The following is a 25,046-nucleotide window of genomic DNA, read 5'->3' as shown; positions in this document are numbered from 1 at the left end:
GTGAGAACGTTGTTGTCGTCAGAATGCGAGACTCCCCACAATTCTCCAAACAGCAGTCGCACACGCAGCACTTATCACCAGCCAATCCCTGAAAATGCATCCTTTTTGCAATTTAATTGTAATGGACTCCGAGGTAAGATCGAGGAAATAGTGGATTTTATAAGGCGGAAGAATATCATGGTAGCGACGGTGCAGGAAACCTAGCTCAACAACAACTGCAACTTACAGCGCTGTGATGGTTACAACGTACCGAGGACGGACCACACCAGAAGTGGAGGTGGGAGATTAACTTTCCTACTGAACCAGTGTGTTCCACACAGACAAATTTTGCTTGAGCCTGTATCTAATGACACGTACATGAAATGTATGGGAGTAGCAGTCAGGTGTGGAATTGCCGAGATAAATAGCTGTAATAGAAGTTATAGGCCTAACATTTGCCGGCTTTGGAAGGTGATAATCGGCTAATCTTGGGGTACTATAATGCTCATCATGAGTTGTGGCATTCAATACTTGGCAATGAGCAGAGGGGCATAGTGCTCGCTGAGCAGATCTTCGTTTTGCAGGGACAATGATGTTACCTCTATCAGAATAAGTGTCACTTATCGCCAGATAAAAACGATCTGTCTCCTGGTCTGACAAACGGCCATCCCCCCATAATTCTCTCCATTAGCAGACCGCCAGATTTCATCACCTCTAAACGCCTCACTACCTAGGAGGTTAACTAATCACAGCTGCAGAGATCTGCCCAATCCTTCTGATGTACGGGTAGCAGAAAGGAGGTTCCGAGACATCAACCGCTCGCCGTATACCTGCTGGTCGAAAACGCGAAGCAAATGCGCATGATGAGCTTCGTTGTGCCAACCCCAGTAGACCCAGAACCACTGAGGTGACATTAGAAGTTAAAAGGTGAATCAAATCATCGGAAGAGTTGCAACATTGGAGTCGGTATAAGTGAATTGTTGTTGTTGTTGTTGTTGGGGTATTGGGGGTAGTGAAGCGATTATATAGCCTCTCCTACGCAACTGTCAACCTTCACCTGCACGTGGTATACCCTGCTTTTAACAGAGAAGGCAATGGCGACCGATCATGAGCGGTATAACTCTAACCAGCGTGACAGAGGAAATGATGTCACAATCAGCCAACCTGTTGGCGAAGATGGCAGCCCCATCAAGCAGGTTAGGATGCGATGGGTTGATTCCCCGTTGTATCTGAAACAATCATCAATTCCCAGAATGTCTATAAATGAAAATCGATCCCGAATACCGATGACGACTCTATGCATTGATAAAGGACTACGATTTGGAACATGGAACGTAAAAACGCTATACCAAGCCGGTAAACTATCACAAGCCTGTAAGACATTAATACAGTATAAGCTATCCTTTATGGGAATGAGCGAAGTTCGATGGAACAAAAGCGGTCAACTGAAAACAAATGATGGACATGTCATGTATTGGTCTGGCATGCCACGCGAAAATGACACACATCAATATGGGGTAGGAATGCTGGTTAATGCCAAATTTAGTAACTCCGTCATTGATTATAAATTTATTAACGAACGGACAATGTCTGTGAGATTCAAAGGCCATAAGAAAAATCTGACCGTAATACAGTGTTATGCCCCAACAGAGGATGCCTCGGATGAAACCAAAACTGAATTCTACGATATTCTGCACAACACAATACGGAACTCACCAAAAAAAGATTTGATGTTGGTTATGGGAGACTTTAACTCTAAAATAGGAGCGGAAAACTCAAATTTGGAGCATATCATGGGCAAACACTCTATAGGAGTAAGGAACGACAATGGTGAACGTCTAATTGAGTTATGTGGGATGAACGAGCTCAAAATTGGCGGAAGCCTATTTCTTCACAAGACCGTCCATAAAGTAACCTGGGTATCACCGGATAACAACACCGAAAATCAAATTGATCACATATGTGTCTCAGCAAGATGGAGCAATAGTCTTTGTGATGTCCGAAGTAAAAGAGGCGCTGATATAGCATCAGATCACCATCTCGTGGTTGGAAAAATAAAATTCTCTATAAAGAGTAAGTCACACAAATCGAATTACAGCAGAATAAAATACAACACTAATAAGCTTAATATCCCTGAGCAACGGCATACATTCTCCGAGCTTCTGCATTCCACTATAAAAGTCACCGAATCTTCGAATAATGTTGACCAAACCTGGAATAAATTCAAAACCGAAGTTACGAAGGCCTGCGAGGATGGTCTAGGTCGCGAAAAGAAACAAAGGGAAGAATTCATATTCGTTCAGTCATGGTCATTGATTAATAACAGAGCTTTATTAAAAAATGAAATAAACTCCCTGAGAAACCCAGAAGAAAGAAGAAGAAAACATGCTGAATATCGCCAACTTGATAAACAAGTAAAACAGTCAATACGGGACGACAAGAAGGCAAGTATGTCCAAGATGATTTCGGAGGCAGAGGACGCTGCAGCAGTGGGGAACATGAAGGACCTTTTTAAAATTACAAGGAAAATCGCAGGCTCGCAAATAAAACAAACTCTACCGGTGAAAAGCATAGAAGGGAAGCTTTTAACACAAGTTGACGAGCAACTAAAGAGATGGAGACAACACTTTATGGGAGTACTAAATGTGTACAGAGAAGATACCGTAGTAACCAACAACGACACTACACCAGTTCTTCCCATCGAAACCCAACCGCCGTCGAAAGAAGAAATTGTTGATGCCATTAAATCGTTAAAAAATGGAAAAGCTGCGGGAACTGACAACATTTCCGCTGAAATTTTAAAATGTGACCCCGTAGTCTTCGGAAACATTCTACATCCACTTTTTCAACAGATTTGGAATACCGAAGTTTTCCCAAAAGATTGGTTAAAGGGTATAATTATTAAAATCCCAAAGAAAGGTGACATCACAAACTGCAATAACTGGAGAGGTATTACTATACTGTGTATAATAATGAAAGTTTTCATGAAAATACTGCTGGAGCGAATCGTCAAACAAGTTGACGACAAATTGCGACCAGAACAAGCTGGATTTCGAAGCGGACACTCTTGCGTCGATCAAACCAATACCCTACGGATCATTATCGAACAATCAATTGAAATGCGTTCCCCTTTGTACATTCTTTTTGTCGATTATGAGAAGGCTTTTGATTCCATACATCGAGAATGCATTTGGGCAGAACTAAAAAACCTGGGGATGCCACAAAAAATAATTTCGATTATACGTAGCAGCTACGACAATTTCGAATGTACAGTTATGCACGAGGGTAAAATGTCAGAACCCTTTAATACAATCTCGGGTGTTAGGCAAGGATGCCTTCTGTCACTTTGCTCTTCTTGGTTGTGATCGATGCCGTAGCGAGGCGTGCCTACCATGAAAAACCTAGAGGTATTGTGTGGGATCCACTAAAACCTAACGAAAGGTTGGAATCTCTGGATTACGCTGACGACAAATGCGAACTCTCGCATAGGCTTTGCGATATGCAGCAAAAACTAAATGATCTTGCGAGAGAATCCAGTAAAGTGGGTCTTAAAATCAACACGGCAAAGACCAAAGAAATGAGAATAAACTCGACATCCACGGAACAACTAAACCTCTTTGATGCATGTGTAGAACGAGTACAGGAGTTCACATACCTTGGAACCTGCATCTCCGAAGATGGCGGTGCCAAAAAAGACATTGAAACCCGTATTGGCAAAGCCCTCGGATCATTTACACAATTGCGGAATGTGTGGAATGCGAATACTTATAGCACTAGGACGAAAATTAAAATTTTTAAGGCTTGTGTTCTCTCTGTATTATTATATGGCTGCGAAACATGGTTTGTGACAGAGAACATACAGAGGAAACTGCGTGCGTTCGTTAATAGGTGCCTACGTAGAATTTTACGTATTTTTTGGCCAAACAGAATATCTAAGGAACATCTCTGGAGGAAAGCAAATATGGTTGACATAAATATCGAAATCCGTAGAAGAAAATTTGGCTGGATTGGCCACACACTGCGAAAAACACCAGAAGAAGTATGCAACCGTGCATTAGTCTACAACCCTCAAGGAAGCCGAAAAAGGGGTAGACCGAAAACAACATGGAGAAGGTCAACGATATCAGAAATTAACTCTATGTCCCACAGTCTTGGAAGATCCTATAATAACATTGCAGAACTGAGTGAAGTAGCTACAAACCGGCAGAGATGGAGACAATTTATAGACAGCCTATGCCCAGTATAGAGGCAGCTCGTAATCAGAAGACGGCGAGCAAGGCGTTATATATATATAAGTAAATTGTTAACTCACACTCGAACCCTGGAAAGAAGTAAGATAGGACCTCAGTCATGTTTGGTAAAGTTACGCTGACTTATTCGAAGAGGTGTGCAAGTTATTTTAGTCGACAGTTTATCGCGCACCTCGTCAGTGACAGGGCGAAGAGAACAGTAACACGATGCATTGGATCATTTCCACCCGAGGAGGAACCACCACAATTTACAATGGAACATGTTGCGAATGCCATCAGGAACGTTAAATCCAAAGCGTTGGGCCCTCTTCGAATCTCCATGTTAATGCTGAAACAGCTGGATAAGCCTGAAGTTGTATATCTCATTAAATTCTCAACCTTTCGGTAGACATCCATATCTCTCCCGAAGTCTGGAAAATTAGCAGGGTGGCCCCGCTAATGAAGCCAGGCAAGGATGCCAGCAAAGGTTAATCATATATACCGATTTCGCTTTTGTCGCCAATAGCAAAGGCTCTTGAACCTTTAGTCCTCCCAAGCGACAGAAATAGGTATCCAGTTGACGATGTCAACAGCGCTGCATGCCATATACACACATATTACTTGTGGACGCTAATCATAAGTGGAATTCAGGAACAAGAAGTCCAAGCCCCTTAGAATGAAACAAGGAATTCACCTGGGTGGGGTGATATCTCCGGAACAGTTTAAGCTCTATTCCACTCCCTCCAGACTGTATTAAGATCGTAACGAATGCTGATGATTGTACGATCGTGGAATCGGGTACCTTTTCACATATCATTTGTGAAAGGCTGAACTCTTATTTGACAGATCTTACCACTTTTTCTAAGCTAATCTACGGTCACTCTTTTTACCACAGGGACTGCAGAGGTAAGCACAGAGTTGAATGTCGTGGTTGATGGTAGCAGAATTCCGAGCCTGATACCCTTTTTGGTAAATAATAACATCATAAATCTTTATATTTGAATGCATTTTAGTTTGAGTGCACGGAGTAGCTTTCACTCAACCCGTAAAGAACTGTGTGCGACATCTCTTGTTTTAACATTTTTGGGAGAGAAGACCTGAGAAACATTAGTAGTCTATATATTCATTAATCTATGCCATAAGTTGGTTAGAAGGTATTTTCATGATCTAGAAAGAAAAGTCCAATGTTAAAAGAGAGAACCCCTAGATCAACAAACCTATCAAGCAGGTTTAAATAGCATTCATACGGATGCAGTCGCTGATGACAAAAACAACTATCGTGTGAATGTGGTCCTCGGAGAACATCCCCCATTTATCGCAGCTGAGGAGCGTCAGCTGCCACGACAAACCAGAGTAGTTTTGACTCAACTACGCTCGGAATGGTGCAGTATTGGTAAACCCCTTGAGGCCATCGGCACATTGTGGTTAAAAACGTTGGGGAAACTTTATATACGCCCTAGATTAATTCGCAGAAGAAGTTATGAAAACAATTTGTTGTATAACTTTTTTATTATTCGGCAAACATAAGAACGGGAAATATAAGGGAAATGTTTTGATTTGAAGGTATTATTATATTTCCCCCAGACCATGGGAATAGTGGTAGGAGATGGCAACCTTGTTGGGATAACAAATGCAAACATACTGGACAAAATTAGCTTCAAACAATTTGGCGTCGATTTAACCATGTCCGTCCGTCTGTCTAACTGTCTGTCTGTCTGGCTGGTGCTGGCACGATAACTCTCGAACGGATCAACCGATTCGAAAAAATTTTGGGTATCGTAATATTTTGTCCAAACTTAGTTTAAGTTCGAAAATGGGCCTTATCGGTCCACTCCTTCGGGTACCTCCCACACAAAATTCGGATAAAGTGAAGTTTAACAGCCCCTCTCGGACCGTTTTGAAATTTGTTTAGTAAGTTGTCCATGCGGCTACCTTTACTACGGTACAATTTTTTTCTTGTGCAAGTCCATACATCCTGAGATATTGGGCAAAATGTTCCAAGAACCCTAACGGCACCACCCAAAATGGCAAATGCGCAAGGTAATGATTGGTGCAGACTTTGCACATCATATTATTTCATCCACTCATGTATCAGGTTGGAATATGGGATATGGTCCACTCCTTCGGGTACCTCCCACATAAAATTCGAAAAAAGTGAAGTTTCGGAGCTCCTTTCGCATCGTTTAGATTCTTTTTTCAGAAGGTTGTTCTAGCAGCCTCATTTAAAACGTGCAAGATAAATCTAAAACTTTTTAAAAAATATCTTCCAAACTTAGTTTAATGTAATTTAAGAACTTTATGAAGAAGTTTGGTTACTAAAAATGCTTGGTATTACGGCTTGTACATATATATTTTAGGGCAAACTCATGATTCAAAATCAATATATTTTATATACGGCATAATTATTGTGTTTGTTTTTTTTTTTTTTTTTTGTCAGTGGCTGAGGGTATATCTCTGTCAGCACAGCCGACTGATACTTTCTTACTTGTCTTTCCGTAACTTTAATACGCTATCAACATCACTTTTAAAATTTATTTGTTCGATACCATAGTACTTATAAATAATAAACCAATGATATTGTCTATAGTTTAGTGCACATTACGAAGACCTTAGATAAAAACATCCACTGAAATATTTGTTACAGACGCTTACAATAAAGGCAATAATTCTTCCACAACTGTTCTGTAGAGAGATTGTGAACATTATATTTCAACACATTTGTCTCACGCTAGACTAGGAGGCAACATAAAATAGCATAAGGATACTTACATGCATACGTACTCGTATGTGTGTAGATTTCATGTTGAGTACCTTGGTGTCTAGTCACTTCTAAGTGCACATTGGGGAGAAAAATAGCTTCAAGTGGTATGAGACATAATGCGATTAGCTTCTTTTTCAATTTCATCGATAGGGATTTTCCAGTGTGCACAACTACATAGAGAAGTAAACTGAAGAGAAAGCCGATTCAGGTATCATTTTTGCCTATTATTTCCACGAAAATATTGCATAACATCAAAAAAGGAAGGACAAAGGTAAAGTTCTCAGTTTGGCTTATTATTTCAGTTTTCGTATTATAAATGGTTTTAAGTAGGAAAGCCACTAAGGATAAGAAAATTATGCTTCGGTGGTTAATTTTTTAAGCAAATATAAAAATCATTTAAACCTGATTCTTATAAGTCTCTAATTGAAATCAACTTATTACCAGTGTTACAAACCCTAATTTAAAATAAGTCCTTATACTATTTCTGCCTCCTTTAAAGTTTTAAAAGGCGATTAAGTTTTTTACTGCAAAATACAGTTCTCACACCACACAAAAAAATAAAATTTCCCAAACATATGTACAAATGTCCCTTATACATATGGTTGTCTTTCAAGTTTGTGGCACAAGGCACACATGAAAAATTACTTTTCCAGATGTTGTTGGGTTAACAAGTGCTCATGTGCTACCTATCCCGTGGAAATTCCACCTTCACTTAACATTCGGTTTATTTTTATTTTAAGATGAGATAAGCAATTTTGATAGGCTTAAATATATTGTTATTATTTCTGTTGTTGTTTTGTTGTTATGAAAGAAGTAAATTGAAATATGATAAAACTGACAGATACCCAACAACAGGTGTGTGTAAATTATCAAGAGATATAATTTAGTTTCTTCTTTGGATTTTTATAAGAGATTTTAAAAAAATTATTTGAGAAACAATGAAGGAGACACGATAAAAGTTAGATACAGGGATACAACTAATTTAAAAATTTAGTAAATATTAAATTGAGGTTTTTGACCTAAAAAGCCTTTTTCGCACGAACATCAATGACTACAGTCCGATTCTATAATTTGCTTAATGATATGTAAACTTCTTTTTTATGCCCACCACTGGAATATGGAAGGTATAACTAAATTTGGCACTCCGTTGGTAAAACATCGAAATATTCATCGGAGACCCTACAAAGCAAGGCAAATTCATATAAGTTATATGCATGAATTGCAATAACTAACAAAAAACAACATAGTTGTTATAGAAAATATATGTCAAGGAAAATATTGAATAATAGGGTCGTTCTTAAAATTTTCTCAGGAAAAACGTAAATACATGTTGAAAATAGATTTGAATCAAAATGTAAATATAAAGCATTCAGATCTGTTGTTGGTCCTTTTTACGAGTTTAGGATGAAAAGAAGTATTTTATCGTGCAAATTTGGAAGCTTCAAATTTCATGAGTAGAACCTATTACATTTTGAAAACCAAATTTACAAAAAAAAAGTAAAAATACAGCTGATTGTCCCTTCTACCTTCTATAAATATGCCTTATTACAAAGTATACACATACATACATATATTATTGATCAATATAAAATTCTACGTCTATATTACCATGTCCTTCTGTAGAAATCAAGATACAGCTCGCAATATTTAAAATACAGCTTTATTATTTGGTAGATAAATTTTTATTACTCCCAGGACGTTTGGATGGGATATATCGGTCCATGATTTGATATAGCTCCATAAACCGGTACCTACGATTTTCGGTATATTTATGGTTTTAGTCACATTATCTTACCGAATTGTCTGAAATTTGGTATTTAGTATTTTTTTGGGGCTACAAAACTTTCGCCTAGATATTTGTCTTCGTTTTATTGTACCCCCTATAAAACAGTACTCCCGTTTTCGTTATTTTAAAGGTCCACGCTTTAATATAGCCCCTATAGAAAGGTACAACCCGATTTTCCATATTTTGAATATTTTAGCCACTTTATCTTACCGAAAAGTTGAAATTTGATATTTTGTCTGTTTATGCCCTAAACTACACTGTTGTTAGGGGTAGTATTTCTTTTTGCATTTATTGTCCGATTTAACTGAAAATTGAGGAATATCAGTTATTAGCCATAGGAAGAATGATATTACTTTTGGTGAAAATCGGTTTAGATTTGGATATAGCTCCAATATATATTTTCGACCGATTTCACGTATTAGCTGCACCAAACACGCTATATGGCAAAAACCAAAAATGTTTTACAATTGATGAATCCGAGTTTCACCCTTTCAGAAATCGCTAACTGTTAACATTTTCTATAAAGTATGACTGAAAGTCTTTAAAATTGAATGTTTTAGGAGGGATCCCATAATGTCGACCATTAAAATTAATTTTCGTTGAAGCTGTGTTGGCATCAATTTGGAAAATGGGTACAAATGGGTTGAAGCCAACAAGTTTTTTATGTTCCCTTCCGATTTCTGGCTTAACCTTACAGTTTATAGACCTATGCCCAAAGAAAGAATCACAGAACACTCCATGGGCAACATGATACTAGTGTATGCTCTTTCGATGTATCCACTGTATCCACATTTTGAAGCCGGAATTTCGGGTTTTTTGAATTTTTTTAATAATCAAGACGCGCAACAAAAAAATATTCCAAACTCATAATAGGAATATAGAACTCGTGATTTTACGTTCTTTAATGTATATCTCATGAGTGTGCTCCTTAAAGTTTCCTAGTAAATGGAGTTTAAAGGAAAAAAAATGATGCGTGAATTTTTCTAAAAAAACATTTTTTTGCGTGTAAAATTTACAAGTGTCATTCAATTTCCTTTGAACCCCGCGTAAAATTAGTTTTTTTACGCGACGGATCTAATGAGCCCTTCCGCTATCGAATCCATCCACCATCCATCCGGATATATGTATGTAGATACCTTGGAAATGGGAAAATCATCATCAGCATACATTAATCATTGTATGGGATTTTAGCGAAATAGTTAGAGAATCTTTTTCTATTTTTTCTAATCAAACCAAAAAATATATTTGGAATAATATTTTAACAATAAGTTTTTTCTCTTTTGTTGCTGCTATATCTGTGCGTATCTTTAATTTATATTTTAGATGTTTATACGGACTCTCAGGTAGTATAATTTAGATTTGCTCCCAGTTATGTGTAAAGTTATATTTACACATCTACGGATAGATATGGAATGCTGTAAGCGATTTATGTGAAAATTTTCTCATAAAAAATAAGACATTATTAAATATTTTTTCCTTTAATGAGAATAAAAACCGCTTAAAATTTTGCGCGCATCGGCCAATTTTGTGAACGCAAACGGATTTAAAACCAAAAATTGTTTCAACAATTATTGTACCAGCATTAGTGGGTATTACTGAATGAAGTTTTTTGAGCCCGCTATATATTTAGCCATTGCATATCTAAAATTCAAATTCTCTTTCGTATTTAAATAATCATCTTCTGAAGAAAATATCACTTTAAAATTTGGTAGATTATTCGTTTCGGATAAACATTCATAAAATTCCCAAACTGTAATTTGACGGAGACTAAAACATCTGGTATCCAGCTTCACCCCAGTGAATGAAAGACTTGCTGCAATTCAAATAAAAGCTAAATTCTTCAACATCAGCTTTATTTGCGCTCATGCTCCCACTGAAGAAAAGGACGAACAGACCAAAGATATATTTTACGAGCGCTTAGAAGAAACATATGACCGTTGCCCTGCCCATGACATTAAAATCATTCTAGGCGATTTTAATGCCAAAATTGGAAAGGAGAATATCTTTGGCCCAACAGTCGGGAAATTCAGTCTCCACAGTGAAACATCTGATAATGGTATGAGGCTGATAGACTTTGCAGCTGCAAAAAACATGGTAGTTAGCAGTACCAGATTTAATCATCTCGGTATTCATAAGGGCACTTGGCTGTCTCCAGATCAAAGAACAAGTAATCAAATTGATCATGTTGCGATAGATGGAAGACATTCATCCAGCGTGTTGGATGTACGATCGTTCCGAGGCGCAAACATTGATTCGGACCACTACCTTGTTGCAGCAAAGGTACGTACCCGTCTAAACGTTGGAAATAAAGCACGAACAGACACAACTCGGAAGTTGGACAGCGATAGGCTGCAAACACAACAGATAGCCACAGCATATTCCACTCAACTAGCCCAATTGCTTAACGCGAGCACTCCTTGTCCCGATAACATAACAACACAATGGCAAAATATTGCGCACTCCATGAAAACAGCCGCAAAATCCATACTTGGATTCCAGAGACCTCCACAAAGGAATTTATGGTATGACCAGGAGTGTCGTGCTGCTACAGAAGAAAAAAATGTGGCATATAGAGCTACTTTACAATCAGTAGCAACGCGTAGCGCGCGAGAGAGATATCGGGAGAAAAGGAGAGAAGGAAACGTCTTTTCCGCAAGAAAAAGAGAGAAATTGAAAAGCGGAAGTGTGAAAAAATCGAGATGTACAGGAGCCAGAATGAAGTCCGAAAATTCTACCAAAGAGTGAAACATCAAACAGATGGCTTTGGTACAGGCACATCCTCCTGTAGAGACCAGCAAGGTAATCTGGTAACAGATACAGATATCGTGCTCAGGATATGGTAGGAACATTTTTCCAATCTGCTGGTATCCAATAGTAGCGAAGACGATGATACCACAGATCCAATCCCAAAAGATGGTATTGAATGTATACCACCCGGCCAAGATGAGGTAAAGTCAGCAATAAACCGGCTAAAGAATAATAAGGCAGCAGGAGCCGATGGCCTACCAGCCGAGCTGTTTAATACCGGAGGCGACGCGCTGATAATGTGTATGCATCAGCTAGTTAGCACCATCTGGCAGGAAGAACGCGTACCCGACGATTGGAACCTGAGCATACTTTGTCCCGTCCACAAGAAAGGAGATAAGACTGTATGCTCCAGCTATAGGGGCATAAGTCTTCTCCCTATTGCCTATAAGATAGTGTCAGGGGTATTGTGCGAACGACTAAAGCCAATGGTCAACGAAATAATTGGACCATACCAATGTCCCACCATTGACCATATATTTATCCTGCGGCAAATCCTAGAGAAGACCCAAGAGATGCAGATCGACACATTTCACCTTTTTGTCGATTATAAAGCAGCATTCGACAGTCCTCTCCGATCAAAGGTATTCCATGCAATGTCTGAATTTGGTATCCCCGCAAAGCTCATCCGGCTTTGTAAGATGACTTTAACTGATACTAGGTCCTCAGTTAAAATTGGAAAGAACCTCTCCGAAGAATTTTGTACCAAAAGAGGTTTCAGACAAGGAGACAGCCTTTCGTGTGACCTATTCAACATTTTGCTGGAAAAGGTAATACGAGATGCAAATGTCAAAAGAAATGGCACAATTTACACCAATAGCCACATGTTACTTGCCTATGCTGATGACATAGACATCATCTGACGATCAGTAGAAGAAGTAACTGATACCTTTAGGAAGATCGAAGCAGAATCTGCGAATGTGGGTCTGGCGTTAAACGGCGAAAAGACCAAATTGATGGTGTCGACGCGCAAAGCGCCCATAGAGCTCGGACCAACTGTGGAAGTTGGTACCTACAATTTTGAGGTAGTTAAAGATTTCGTCTACCTCGGCACTGCCATAAACAACATCAGTTGTGAAATAAGAAGAATTGTATTGGCCAACAGATGCTACTATGGTTAAAGTAAGCAATTTAAAAACAAAGCCACATCTCGTCAAACAAAAATAACACTATACAAAACGCTGATGCTAATGTATGGCTCCGAAGCATGGGTACTTGCGCAAGCAGATAAGGCAGTGCTTGGTGTGTTTGAGAGGAAAATTCTTCGAAAGATCTACGGGTCGATTTGCTTTGACGGTGAATATCGACGTCGTATGAACCACGAGCTATATAAGCTATACAAAGACATGGATATAGTTAAACGTATCGAGATGCAACGATTGCGCTGGCTAGGCCATATCATGAGAATGAGCGATGATGAACCCGCTAAAAAGGCGTATGAATACATGCCACATGGCGGTGCACGCAGAATTGGCAGGCCTAAGCTTCGATTGAGCAAACAAGTGGATGAAGAAATGAAAAGGCGCGGTATTGTAAAAAGTCAAGCGAAAAACAGAGAGGAATGGAGATCTTTTCTTAGTTCGGTCTATGGAACAAATGTTCTGTAATGGGCCAACTAAGTAAAGTAAGTAAGTTATTTGATCATCAATTTAATTTGTTTATTGTCCGGCTTGTGCAATAATTTCTAATCCATTTTCAAAATCGAAAAATCAAGCAGTTTTAAGATGCTTAAGAAAAAATCCTAAATAAAATAAAACAAAAAAAAAAAAAAACAAATGTTAAAAAACAAAATATTGTTTGCTGGTGAAATAATTGCTTAACCATTTTCACCATAAGATAGTGAATAACAAATAGTATGTTTGTTCCAATGTTCCACACTGGTAAAAAGGAAAAATTGTATTGACATAATTAAAAAAAAAACAATAATAAAAAATAATTAAAACAATAAGTTTCAGTGTTTTATTTATAAATGCACTTAAAACGAGGGTTTCGGAGTCGGAGTCTACGAGTCGGAGTCGAGCAATTTTGCTGGAGTCGGAGTCTGAGTCGAAAAAAATAACTCGACACCGACTCCGGGCAATTTTTTCTACAATTAGAAATATAACATTAAATTCTGGACACCATTTTTTTTTCAAAATCATTATTTATTTTAAAAATGACTTAATCATTATTTATTCTAAAAAGGACTACTATACAAATTTAGAGGACGATTCACAGGATATTTACTGTCCTCTGAAGTCTATTCTTTTCATCTTTATTTTGATTACAAAATGCATGTCCAGAATAATTTTTGGCGAAAGTAAAGTTCTATGACAATCTAATTATAATTGGACATTTAACGTCTTTTATGTTGGACTCCCATGAAGGACAATGTGTTCGCTATGGGAAATTCTACTGATTACACTGTGACATAAAATGGAAGTCAAGGTCTTGAGGTAAAAAAATCACGTTGGGAATGAAAGCCCCTATTGAATATATTAAGAACTCCAAAGGACGGATAGCAGAAGTTTCTTAGTTATGACGTAATGACTTTTTATAGACCCCAAATAATGCTTGAGTAAGTAGCTTTATATCTTTGTTTGGCGATATTGATTCATCATTTTGAGATGAAATGTTTTCAGATAAATGGAATGAAGGATCCTTTTGTAGATTATTTTGTTCGTCTAGCTCATTTCCTTCCATGTCTGTTTTCTTCTTGAACTGAAAAAGAAACACAAGATCAGACAGCAAAATAAAAAGGAATTCAAAAACCAATATTTTGAAAAGTTGTCCGATTTCACTCAGAAATCCCCGTATTTATTTTGTAAAGTGGATAATGCTTGGTTTACATTTACGAAATCCACTCGATTTGAACTGTCAATTCCTTTGCGTATACGTCAAATGAAAACTCATCTGAAATCGATTCGATTTCATTTGACGTTTGAGCAATGGAATTGACAGTTGAAATCGAGTGGATTTCGTAAATGTAAACGTACTATAACAATTCTATTTACTTTGTTTAACTTTAGAACTTATTAAGCCAATGGAAAAACAAGTTGCTCCATCTAATAAAAAGCTTTGAAACAAACACACATATAAAAGTATGTCGTATTTCCGTTAGATGGAGCTAACATAGGAAAAATAACGCCTAACGTGGTGTATTATTGCAACAACAAACCTGCAAACGAAACTTTTGATTACATTTGTGGGATGTGTTTAGTTTACATTAACAAAGAAAAAGCTTTAGTGTGCCTTAACCTATCAATAGATGGCGCTTGGCAATCAACTTTTATAACACGGCTAGATCCCATATTCGACGAAAAAAATGATTAGGAACATTTCTTGTTTTAACAATTGGTATTATGTTCATTTACTTTTGAACTTCTCTCAAATCAATTGTAATGTTTTAGAAGGAAAGGAACGCTTTTCGAGTAAAACGTGGCAGAACTTGAAGATTTTTGCTCGTAAAGAAACAAAGCTAACATCCTCAAAAAGTGAAGAATTTTTTTCGGTTTATTCTGAAAGTCATTGCGAAATTTTGTGTAGAATTTTTCTTCTTCCGTCAACTTTCATCTAAAACCAAAAATCATATTACTTTTATGCATCAAATCGAAAAAGGAAACAAGTCATCAAAAAAATTATATTTAATTTTAATTTTTTAATCAAATCAAAATCAAATTCGAGTCGTTTTTGATCCGACTGCACGATTAAAAAGCTGGAATATGAGCTCATTTTCTGACCATAAATGACTCATTTGTCGGGAGGAAAACGTAACCTCAGGCGACTCTTCTAAACAAATCACAAATGAGTATTCCTCTGCATAAGTATCGAGTCATTTCTGCCCATTTTCTGATGGTATATCAAGTACTTTTCGAGTCGTATTTTAATCATTTATTGGTGATTTGTTGATGAATTTGTGACTATTTTTCGAGTCGTTTTTGAGTCATGTTTATAATCGTTTATGAGTCTTTAGTGAGTCATTTTTGAGTCTTTTTATCAGACGAAAAAATAAAAGAATTTTCTTTTTCATTCTTCTTTGTTTGTTTCTTTTTTACTTTGTTATGACTTTTAATTAAATTTAGTACACTCTTTCTTCATTCACTTTCTTCATTTCACTTTGCAAAACCTGGACATTTGCTGTCTTTGTAAATATTCACATTCATACGTGATATTTATATCAAAGTTTTATAGAAAGTGTTTATGAGAATTATATACAACCAAACCGTTATATTTGAAAAAAAAAACAAAACAATCAGTGTTTAATCACCTAGCTGCTCAAAATATGATCAGAAAATACATAGTTCTAATCACTTTTCAAACACCTGCGTGACCCTCTCTTAATTAAGCATTTTCAATCTCCAGATGATCAAAATGTGACAATTAATAACGAAAAAATAGTCACATTTTAAACGTGTAGGGTAGGAGTAAAACCAAAACAAAAAAAATTGTTTTTTGGGTCACTCTGATATACATATATGTATATATCAATTCTTTCGCAAAATGAGAAAATTCCCAGGACGGGATATCCCGATGAAAAACTCTATACCCTCTAGAAAATAGCTTTCCAAAAATGATAAATTTTTCAAAGTTTGATACTTGTCTTTATTTAGTCATACGAGGGGAACTAGAAAATTTTCTGGCCTAGGCTACTCGTAGTGTTGCCAGACGCCATTTGACTTTTTTTGGAAAGTTTGACGGTTTTTAACCACAATTCTGGCCTAGGCTACTCGTAGTGTTGCCAGACGCCATTTGACTTTTTTTGGAAAGTTTGACGGTTTTTAACCACAACGTACTCAGGACAGTTTGACTTACGGTCATGTGTTGTGCAGTTTACACTGACTTGAAAAAATCATTTTGCAAAAACTTGGAATTTACTTGTGAACATTTTCGTCTGATCACGGGAAAGTGCATCGATCAATTAAAATTTATGTATGTCGATAAGGAAACATCCTATAATACAATGGAAAACTGGTTTAATGAATTTAATCGTGACCGAAACTCGCTAAAAGCTAAGGTCGTAAGTGTCGTCCGAAAACGGCAAATAACATTTGATATTGTAGAACACCTGGCCGCAAAAATGGGTTTTTATCGTTAGATCCAGCACAATTTGACAATCGCTCAAAAAAGGCTCTTGTCGCTTTATGCAAAGAAATTGTGAATAAATACGATCGCGGTGCTTCACATCACGAAGCAAATGGTCGCCTGTTTCTTCGGCTAAACTGTTCATGCGGCTTGAGGAACAAAGGATGGTTAATTCTGAGTGGTACACTACAATTTGCTTGCCTGAAGTCTCCTAAGAAACTCGGAGCTCACACACATCAATTCAAACCAGTGCCCTTTACACCCGAAAAAAAGTGTAATTGATGGGTCATCCGCCGTAAAGCGCTGACTTGGAACCCAATGACTTCATTTGATTCCCGCACATCAAGAAAAAAAGGCGTGGTCAACGATTTTCGTCGCCAGAATATGCTGTTGAAGCGTTTGGTTATGTCGCAATCGGAATGGCAAAAGTGCTTCAACAATTGGTTTGAGCGCATGAAAAAGTGTAAAAATCAGTGCGGACCAAGAAGATGGCAGCCAAAAATGGGAATGTATTTAAAACATTGGCAATTTATGACAGTGTGTTAGTAAGTTTGTATGTACGCAACCCAGTTGTTCGGGTAGCTAGGGAATAACTAGCAATTTTGCTGGCTACTGGTAAACACCCCTAGTTACCACCCAATCTACTCGCAATGTTATAGACTGGTGAATTTAACATGGGGATGTCATAGGAAGGGGTCTATTGTCCCCTCACTGCATTACCAGTAACTACCCAATTCGATAGTCATGTGAAAGGCAATTGTCCCCTCACTGCATTACCAGTAACCAGTCAAATCGATAGTCTTGAGAAACCCAATTGCCCCTTCACTGCATTACCAGTAACCAGTCAATTCGGTAGTCAGAAATGATAGGCACAAACACTAGTAACATGAAGTCAGATATTTTATTACATGGAGTGCAAATATTTTACAAAGGACGATATAATCTTGTATACATATATATCATGATCCCTGATACTGGAACTAGTGTATGACTACTTGATACAGCGACTTATGTTTATTTGGTCTTCGGAATGTTTTTCTCGTGGGTCCTTCAGATCATTCAAAAGTTCCTGGAATAAAATGTATAGAAGTTTAATGAAATGGCGCGATAATGAATTTTGTCAAGATATGTGTCAATACTTACCACATATATTATAAATATTCTTTTTAAATTATTCTATCTATGTTTAGCTCGTAAAACGTTCTTTTTTGTATCTTCAACTTTTTCACAACAAAGGCATCAATAAGTTTTTTTTTAATTATAAATAAACAAAATGACAGAATATTTTTTCTATTTTGTTTAAGAAAGACATAATGTTGAAAAGAGATTACAAGAGAGAAACATTGTCGATTACACTATCCATCGGTAGTCTACAAAATAGTCAATATATTACACGCCGCATTACCTGTAACTAGTGAATTGACATGATAGGCAGGGAAGCCCATTTCTATTGACAAAAGCAGTCTATAGGCTATTTTGTGTGCCTTTTTTGGGTGTAAAGTAACTAGGATCAATGAGTAACTAGTTACATGCCTATGTTAAAGTAGGCAATTGCTATTTATTGAACAACTGGGAAGCTACAAAACAAACACAAATCAAAACATTTGCTGTATTTCAAAGGGAATTGCTGGTGAATATTTTAAGAAAAAACAATAAAAACCATATTTAATAATAAATATTAGCCTTTTCATTATTAGGCCAGAAACTTTCTAGTTCCCTTGTATCTGCACGGCTTTTGAACGAAAAAAAAGTAATGTAGTATATAAATTTGTGGGCCCAAAGACCAATTAAAAGGTAAGTAATTTCAGGTATAATATAGCAGCTGAATTTATCCCCTGGCCTAAGAGCGGAACATCTCTTCTTTCAAACGCTGCTACTTGATATTCAGTCAGGTTAAGAAAATATAATCAGTTCAACCATCACCGAAAAGGCGATTTCCTATAAAAATTCAAGCTGCACACAACTGCGAATTGAGACATTCTCTCTTTTAAAATCAAGTCGTTTCACTAAAATATACCGGTTACTTCAGAAGTTATGGGCTCTAGAAATGGCTTTCCAAAAGTGAGTTGTTGTTATACCTTCCACCATAGGATGGGGGTATATTAAGTTTGTCACTACGTTTGTAAATACTCGAAACAATCATTGCAGACCCCACAAAATATATATGTATATTCTTGATCAGCGTGCAATTCTACATCGATATAGCCATGTCCGTCTGTGGAAATCACTCTAGCGTCCGAACGGATTGACGTAGGTGGATGAAATTTTGGGTAAATCTATTATATGTACGTAGGACTTTTGGTATTGAAAGCGGGCTATGTAGGTCCACGCTTTCGTGTAGCCCCCATACAAAATGACGCGTGACGCGTCGTCGTTTTAAGGAATTTTTTAGATATTTGTCCCATTTTACCACCAAATTGGTTGTAAATTGGTATTTTGTGTCTCCAGAGGCCAAAAAACATTCCTACCAAAGTTGGTTTATATAGGTCCACGTTTTGGTATAGCCCCCATAGGACGATATCTCCCGATTTTCGGAATTTTGAAGGTTTTGGCCTCATTATCACACCGAGATGGCTGAAATTTGGTATCTAGTCTTCGTTGGGGGTATAAAACTTTCCCCCAGAAATTTTTAGGTGTAGGTCCACGCCATCATATAGCCCCCATAGAAGGGTACCTTCCGATTTTCGGTATTTTGAAGGTTGTGGCCACATTAATCCACCGAAATGGCTGACATTTGTGGTGGATGGTATAAAATGTTCGGCCCGACCGAACTTAACGCTTTTCCTACTTGTTCAAATTTTGACACTGTTTTCATTTAGTTATATCGGTCATTTACTCAAAGAGTGACACATCGCAAAAAATCGAGTTTCGAGAAAAACGCGTTTTAAGTTGGTGATTGAAATTCGACTTCCCAACTTCAAATGATTATTACGCAAAAAATAAAATAACTACTTGGACCATCTTTTGTAAAGAGCTAGACAGATATCAGTGCTAAATTCCTAAACAAGATAAAACATGATTTGAAGTGCTTTAGTTATTCATAAACTCAAAAGAATTGCTTGTTGAGTTATGCCAAATTCTTAATAAATAAGTTGTAACTCCTCGAGTTTTAGGGATATCAGCATGAAAATTTGACACAATATAAAGTAGAAGTCGTAGAAAAAATACAAATTGCTAACTCATAAAACGCATTTTTTGAGTTTTGCCACTCTTTGAGTAAATGAGCGATATATTGAAGAATTGTTGAAATAAATCAAAGTATCTTTGTAAATATGAGATGTTTTTCCCACAAAAAAGGTGCCACCGTATCTAAAAATACCCTACCAAGATAGAAGAAATGCCTCATAGAGTAAAAACTCCCGGAATTACATGCAACAATTTTTAGTAAATTTTGATAAATAAATATTTTTCGATCTTAACCAAACTCAATACCCACCGTTGTTGGTGAGTGGTCCTTTGTATGCACAATTGTATGCGATATCGCTAAAACTAAGATCTGTGGAGTGATTAAATGGTTCAGATGGCACCAGACGGATACTTTAGACTTGTCTTCGGAAAGCCATATCTTTGTAATGTTTTGAGCTACACCAAAACAAAATATGAACATTAGGGCTATAACGAAAAAATATCACCATAACCAAAAATACGCCGTGTAGAGCATGGAAAACTATTATGAAATACGATGTAAATTTTTCTCTATCGAGAAAAAAGTTTCCGCACCAAATGCATTGACGTTCAGTAATGCATTTTTTAATTTTATCTGTTATAAGAACATATTTGCTTTTCATTAAAATTTTTAATTTTTTTTGTAATCTAATTTAAAATCATTATCAAACCGTTCTGGACCAATTTGTTCTCAAATCGCGCCATTTCGGAGCATATTAGGAACTTTTGACACTATTGCAATTTTTGGTTTTTCTTTGTAAGCTCGTGAATTTTATGTTTATATTTTTTGTACCTATCGGACAAGAGAATATGGGGTCATTTGCAACGAATTTGCGAAAGTTACAGGCTGTTTTTAAATGGTTTTATTTAGCTCACCCCGTTTGTTTTATTTATTATTTATTCTTGGGTCAAATTTAGTAATACAAATTTCACCCTCTTCCTGTCAACCGATTAATCTGAAATTTTGTATACACTTTGGATTTTGGTGACAAACAATTATGTTTATTCATTATCATTATAAATTCAAGATGGCCGCCGCTACAAAATGGCGGATAACGTAGGTTTTATCAATCCCATCAATATGGGTATCAAATGAAAGTGCTCAACCAGTAGAATACCATGTACTATATAAAATTAAAATCCAAGATGGCGGCCTCTACAAAATGACGGATAACTTAGGTTTTATCAATCCCATCAACATGGGTATCAAATGAAAGGTCTCAACAAGAAGAATACAATTTACTATGCAAAATTGAAATCTAAGATGGCCGCCGCTACCAAATGGCTGATAACAACTTTTTATCAATCCCACCAATATGGGTATTAAATAAAAGGGCTTGACAAGAAGAATACAGTGCACTATACAACCTCAATATTTAAGATGGGCGCAGCCACAAAATGGCGTATAATTAAGATTTAAATTTAGAAATTGAATCTGTAATTTAGGTATCCGATTAATCCAGCCTGAATCCACCACCCAAGTCAAGATTTTTTATCGTGTTGAGGACTGTGTGGCGGTGGTGTGGCTAAAAATTATACGTCGTTAGCGGTACACCACCCAAGCTAAGTGAAAGGTTAAAACGCTGTATGGAATTAGGGTGGATAAAAATGATATGTCGTTAGCGTTTTCCCCTCAAGACTCAGGCGCATCTTGTTGTACATAGCACTGCCCCTTTATTGGACCTCTGGGGGGTCGACCGTTTAAATGTTCGTTACTCGTGGGAACAATATGGTAAAAAATATAAAAAATACAAACAAAACAGAAACTGCAACACAACGTAAACGAAGGCTTCAAAAAGCGAAAGAAAAGTATAAAGCAAAACGAGCTAAAGAAAGTGAAGGTGATAGAAATAGTCGATTACAGAAACGACGGGAACAATTAGCGTCAAAAACACATGAGCAATATGAGGCCAGGTTAAAAAAGCAACGTCAGCGATATACACAAATGACGGTGCCAGAAACGCCTGAAGAATATTTATTATTATTTATTTATTAATAGATTGATTGATTACAATTTTTAAAGTAGATATGAAAGCAAACAAATAAATGTAAATAAGTTTTATAATACAACAATCTATGTTTGGCGTAGCAAGAATGCTGTATGCCAATATAAAAATCGTTAATTAACAGTTGAATTCATTTAAAATCAGATTTCTGTACTTGATACAAGATTCTAGATATGAATAAAGGGAAATAAAATTCGTGCCATTTAATACGTTTAATACCTCATTTTCATTTAATATGTCTTTGTTAAAATAGGATTTTCTAAATTTTTTATAAACAGGGCAGAAACCAATAAAGTGGTAGGTGTTTTCAGGCTCGTTAGTGTTACAAACTGTGCAATCACCATTTGTATTGTTTTTGAAGGCTTTTGCATTTATGTCAAGGAGACCTCCTCTTGCCTTTATTATCAAACTGGTTGCACGTGCAGAAAAATCAGCCGTACGTTTTGCTACCATGTTGTAGTCCAATAATGGATAAAGATCGTGGAACTGGGAACTCCTTGCTGAGGATTCAAAATCATGTCGTTCTTTAGTATTAACTAATTCAATTATATCTTTCCAATAAGTACATATTGGTATTATATGATTAGAGCTATCAATGTTTAAATCTTCACATAGATCTGACCATTGATTAGCCCATGTAATCTTCAGTTCCAGGACTTTTTCTGCTAAAATACGAGGAAGTCGATTTTCTTGTAGTTGTAAAACTTTTTTAATATAACACAGGTGAGTTTTAAGGGTAGAAGAGAATAACGACGTCAGACCAGTTTCAAGATATAGAATGTAATTCGGCGTATTATTAGGCAGATATAAGATTTTTTTGATGAAGAATCTGAATAATTTTTCGACATCGTCGTGTTTTTGATAGCCCCATACCTGTGCGGCATAACACATTATTGACTTAGAGCAGGACTCAAATATTTTTAATTTATTCCTTTGAGAGATTTTTGGGTTACTGATATACTTGGACCACGTTGAATTTATTGCAATTTTTGATGCTGACAGTTTGTCTCTGAGATGTTTTTTAAAAGAAAGGTTGTAAGAAATGTCTACTCCGAGATATCTATAGTTATTAACAATTTCAATGTCTTGATTATCATAACGAAAATTTAGGTTTGGTGATATTCTCGATCCTTTTCTAAATACCAATACTTTAGACTTAGATAAATTTACTTTAAGACTCCATGTAAGACAATATTCTTGTAAAACGTCTATCATATTTTGTAATACTGATGGAGAATCAGCCAGAAGTACAATGTCATCGGCGTACAGTAAAATTTTCAAGTTAACATTTGCGACATTAATACCACCTGGGAGAATATTAGGCAAGTCATTGACATAAAGTGAGAATAGAATTGGGCTAAGAATACAACCTTGTTTAACACCTGACCCAACAGGAAAATAATCAGAATATGTACTGCCATCCCATATTCGGCTTCTGGTATTGCTGTAAAGTAGTTGGATTATTGTGATAATTTTTTTCGTTATACCGATAGCTGAGAGTTTGTAGTATAGACTGTTTCTTGGTATTAAGTCAAAAGCTGATGAAAAATCAACAAAGAATGCGTAGGTGGATTTGTGGGTTAATTGATTTATACTTATGCTGTTGACAAGATTAAAGATATTATCAATAGTTGAATAATCCTTTCTGAACCCAGCCTGAAATTCATTTAAAATATTGTGAGTCGATAACCAATTAGTTATCCTATTTAGAATAATCGAATTAAAGATTTTGCAAATACTATCAATAAGAGACAAACCTCTGTAATTCTTTGGGTCGTTTGCATCACCTTTTTTATGAAGTGGAATAAGTATTGATTCTGTAAAAGATCGTGGTACTTCTTCCTTTAAAAATATCTGATTAAAAGTGTGTAGTATTTTATGCAGAAAACTTCTGGGTGCATGCTTATAGAACTCGTATGGAATGCCATCTTGGCCCGGAGATTTTTTGGATTTCAATTTTTGAACAACATTTTTTAGCTCACAATACTCAAAAGGCGAATCAAGAAAAGGGTCTACAAAGAAGGGCACACACCATTTTATGTCTTGAGAATCATTATGGTGATGTAAGAGAGAACTAAAATGTTGCATAAAATCGTTGGAATCAAGATTACCCATTAACCTTTGTTTTTGGGTTTTTAATGAATTCGATAACTCCCACCATTCTTTGCTGCATCTAACATTTTCAAGTTTTTGTAAGTTAGCATGGCAAAATTCCAATTTCTTTTTCCCACAGTGTTTTTGAAATCTTTTTCTTGCGGAGTAATACAGCGTTCTAGAAGTTTGAGTATTATGCCTCTTGTACAATTTTAGTCTTCTATGTACAACTGATCTTAGGCGAAAACAAGACCAATCAAACCATTTCTGTCTTGGTTCGAACAATGTTCGTGCTTTTTTGGGGGATTGAGCTTGTTTAATTGTATTCGCAATATCCATAATCATGTCATCAACCGGTTTTTTGTCGCCAATATATGTTTTTGTAGAATTTGAAAGTAATCGTTGTTGATATTGAGATCTATATCTATCGTTCCAGTACAATCTTTGTGCATTTGTATTGGTTATATGACCATTGATTTTAGGAATATTAATTTGCAAACAAAGTGGCATATGGTCTGAATACAATTCAGTAGCTATATGAAACTTAGCAATATAGTTAAGGAAACTGGAGGAACAGACACAGTAATCTATTACCGAGCTACCCATGACTCCTCGGAAGCTATAATCGCCTTCAACATCACCTTCTACTCTGCCATTTACAATAATACCGCCGATATCTTCAATAATATTTAAAAGTTTTTTTCCACGAGAATTTACGGTTTCGTCTTTAGATTGACGATTGGGATATACATGAGAAAGATCACGCAACAAGCTATTTTCTAAAAACTGTTCTTTTCCCAACCTCGCATTCATATCACCCAAAATACAGAAATTGTTTGGACAGAGATCAGATAGAAAGGAGCTGAAGTTTTGTGCATCATTTAACCAGTTTGTGCAGTTTAAATAAATAGGTATAAGGCAAAAAGGATTTCCGTTAATATTGACAGTTACATAGGGGCACAGCCTTGAATTTACATACTGAATATTAAACTTTTGTTTTAATTCTCTTTTATATCCGTATAAGCAGCCTCCACTAGCTCTACCAAATCGATTAATTTTAACTGCCTCTACCCAGTGTATATAATAATTTTGAAAATAAGATGAGAAGTTAGACTGTTTATTAAAAACTACATGAGTTTCGAATAGAAAAAATATATCAA

Source organism: Musca autumnalis, unplaced genomic scaffold (genome assembly GCF_047663935.1).
Source record: "Musca autumnalis isolate F117 unplaced genomic scaffold, ASM4766393v1 scaffold_5, whole genome shotgun sequence".
Taxonomy (NCBI): Eukaryota; Metazoa; Arthropoda; class Insecta; order Diptera; family Muscidae; genus Musca; species Musca autumnalis.
The sequence above is the reverse complement of the archived record's forward strand: the minus strand, read 5'-3'. Positions refer to the sequence as shown.